The sequence below is a fragment of the Otolemur garnettii genome, unplaced genomic scaffold (assembly GCF_000181295.1).
Source record: "Otolemur garnettii isolate 467f Iridium unplaced genomic scaffold, OtoGar3 scaffold00148, whole genome shotgun sequence".
NCBI lineage: Eukaryota > Metazoa > Chordata > Mammalia > Primates > Galagidae > Otolemur > Otolemur garnettii.
In genome coordinates this window covers 1,499,691-1,502,473 of record NW_003852543.1, presented here as the reverse complement: position 1 = coordinate 1,502,473, position 2,783 = coordinate 1,499,691, and the positions used below count along the sequence as shown (strand labels likewise).

The 2,783-nt window shown below is 47.0% G+C and overlaps 1 protein-coding gene across 2 annotated transcripts in view; it reads right to left on the bottom strand.

Annotated features, from left to right (window-relative positions):
- ANAPC1 (anaphase promoting complex subunit 1) overlaps positions 1-2,622 on the bottom strand; it is a 115,185-nt gene extending 112,563 nt beyond the window's left edge. For both annotated transcript variants that reach the window (XM_023518812.1, XM_012811065.2), the window contains exon 1: positions 2,389-2,622. The gene's annotated coding sequence lies outside the window, so the exon portion shown is untranslated. The remainder of the gene's footprint in view (positions 1-2,388) is intronic.
- Positions 2,623-2,783: the final 161 nt, after the last annotated feature.

Sequence of the window (2,783 nt, the reverse complement as noted above, 5' to 3'; positions counted from 1 at the left end):
CACTCTAGGAGGCCGAGGCAGGTGGACTGCCTTAGTTTAGGAGTTCAAGACCAACCTGAGCAAAAGCCAGACCCCATCTCTAAAAAAAAATAGCCAGGCATTGTGGTTGGCACCTGCAGTCCCAGCTACTTAGGAGGCTGATGCAAGAGGATCACTTGAGCCCAAGAGTCTAAAGTTGCGGTGAGTTATGACACCAGGGAAGTGATATAGTGAGACTCTGTCTCAAAAAAAAAAAAGTGCAGTAGCATCCCAGCTCACAGCAACCTCAAACTCTTGGGCTTAAGCGATTCTCTTGTCTCAGCCTCCCAAGTAGCTGGGACTATAGGCACCCACCACAACACCCTGCTATTTTTTTGTTGCAGTTGTCATTGTTGTTTTAGCTGGGGCGGGGGGGAGTTCGAACCAACCAACTTGGTGTATGCGGCCCAGCGCCCTACCCACTGAGCTACTGGTGCCGCCCATAAGCAGTTTTGACATCCCAGTCCCACCTAAATATATAACTAAGATCAGTTTCAATTAGTGGTCCAAACCCAGGGAGCCTAGTATGAGTAACTCTAGCAATAGAATAGTCACACCTACAGCAGACTTAAGAGATCTACAATCTATTACAGTACAGTTTATTGCTACAAACGCATGGATGACCTGTGGGTGGAAGCATGCTGCTGCACCTCCCAAACATTTCTACCCACAGTAAGTAACAAGTAAGTATGGTAAAATTCTGAGACTGTATAACGTAATATATAACTTAAGCGCCAGTTCTATCTATGATACAACATGTACAACAAAAACAGGTTTGTAGCATCACATTTCATCAAACACAAACATTTGAAATCAAAACCAACATTTAATGTCAGCTATAGACAATCTTTAGAGTGAAACGGCAACTCATGATTAAAAGGGTTTAATTAAATTTGACTTAAGACTTCTCATCTGAGGTCTTTTTGGCATCAGTTTTCTTTCCTACACAAACACCTCAAAGTATATGTAGTTCCTATACCACTCCTTTAGACTCACAATTTTGCAATGAAGTAAACATCATTCTTGAGTTTATTACAAAGTCACAAAATACTGGGGGTTTTTTTATTCCTTCTAGAAATAAACCAGTATTGAGAATATTTGAACTTAGGGTATAACTTAAAAAATACCTTTACAAAACTTACCAAAAAAAAAACAAAATTCAGCTGGTCTCCCTACAGACTATCCAAAAAAATAACAAATATTAAAGAATTTGCAACTTTATCCAACTTTAGTTGTGCAATTTTGTAAGGTTATTTTGTCGTAACTTTAAAAGAAAAATATCCAATGATTAAAGAACTACTCTCAAGGCCAGGCTCAGTAGCTCACACCTGTAATCCTAGCACCCTGGGAGGCTGAGGCGGGTGGACTGCTTGAGCTCACCAGTTGGGAGACTAGCCTCAGTCAGAGGGAAACCTCATCTCTAAAAATAGCCAGGCGTTTTGGCAGGCACCTGTCGTCCCAGCTATTCGGGAAACCGAGGCAAGAGAATCGCTTAAGTCCAAGAGTTGGAGGTTGCTGTGAGCTGCAACTTTATAGCACTCTACTGAAGGCGACAAAGTGAGACTTAAAAAAAAGTAACTATTTTCACAGTATAATTTTTTTTGGCACTGATTACGGCATCATATTTAATATTTACAGTGCCCCAAACTTTTATGAACGTGTTTTTACTTGTTAGAGACAACATCGAGAGCTACACATAAAAGCACTATATTAAATTGATATACTATATATCAACATACCAGCATTAATTGCTAGAAACAAAACCTACTCTGCAGAATAAGGGAGACCCAAATGCCTTCAAGAAGGAACCCTGAGACGAGCCTCACAAAAAGGCAAAGCTTGGGCGGCCCTGTGCTCAGTAAGTAGGGCGTCGGCCCCATATACAGAGAGTGGCGGGTTCAAACCTTGGCCCCTGCCGAACTGCAACAACAAAAAAATAACCGGGCGTTGCAGCGGGCGCCTGTATTCCCAGCTCCTCGGGAGACTGAGACAAGAAAATCGCCTAAGCCTAGGAGTTGGAGGTTGCTATGAGCAGTGACGCCTCAGCACTCTATCGAGGGCAATAAAGTGAGACTCTGTCTCTTAAAAAAAAAAAGATTGGTGCTCAGAAAACCCGCTCAGAAAATATGAGGGCCAATCTAGAAGCTGACGCCACACAAGGGATGCCATGTTTAGCTCAGAACAGAAAACCGCAAGAGAGCCTGGAGGCACGCCCCAGCCCGCAGGCCGGGATCCCCTTCAGTCCCGAGACATCGCTTTTTAGCAGCCCCCGGGTTCCCAAACCTCTAGGTCACCGCGTGAGTCGGGTGCGATGAAGGGGCAGAGGACGCGCGACACACCAACATGGACGCTGCGAGCCCAGGCCCGCACCTGTGTAACTCGGGACGCGTCAGGCGCAGCGAGCCCCGGCTGCTCCCCGGAGGCGTAGGGGCCGAGGAGGCCCAGAGCAGCGGCGGGGTCGGTCACAGTGATTCCTCGGCCGCGGCAGTTTCTCATTCCCTCCCCTCCTCTATTCCGGAGGAAGAATGGGCGGCAACAATGGACACGACCGCTAATGGCAGGGAGGTGTGCGAGGCGTTCAAGTTGAAGCGTCCATCGTGGCTTTTCCCATCCTGCCTCGCGTCGGGGCGGGGCATCGCGAGGCGCGCGGAGGGCTACAGGTCCTAGCGCCTGCGCAGTTGTGGGGAGATGCTACTGAGCGTAAGTTGCGCCGTTTCGACCTTCTTTCCTACTGGGGTGGTCCACAAGCGGCTCTGGACCCTGAA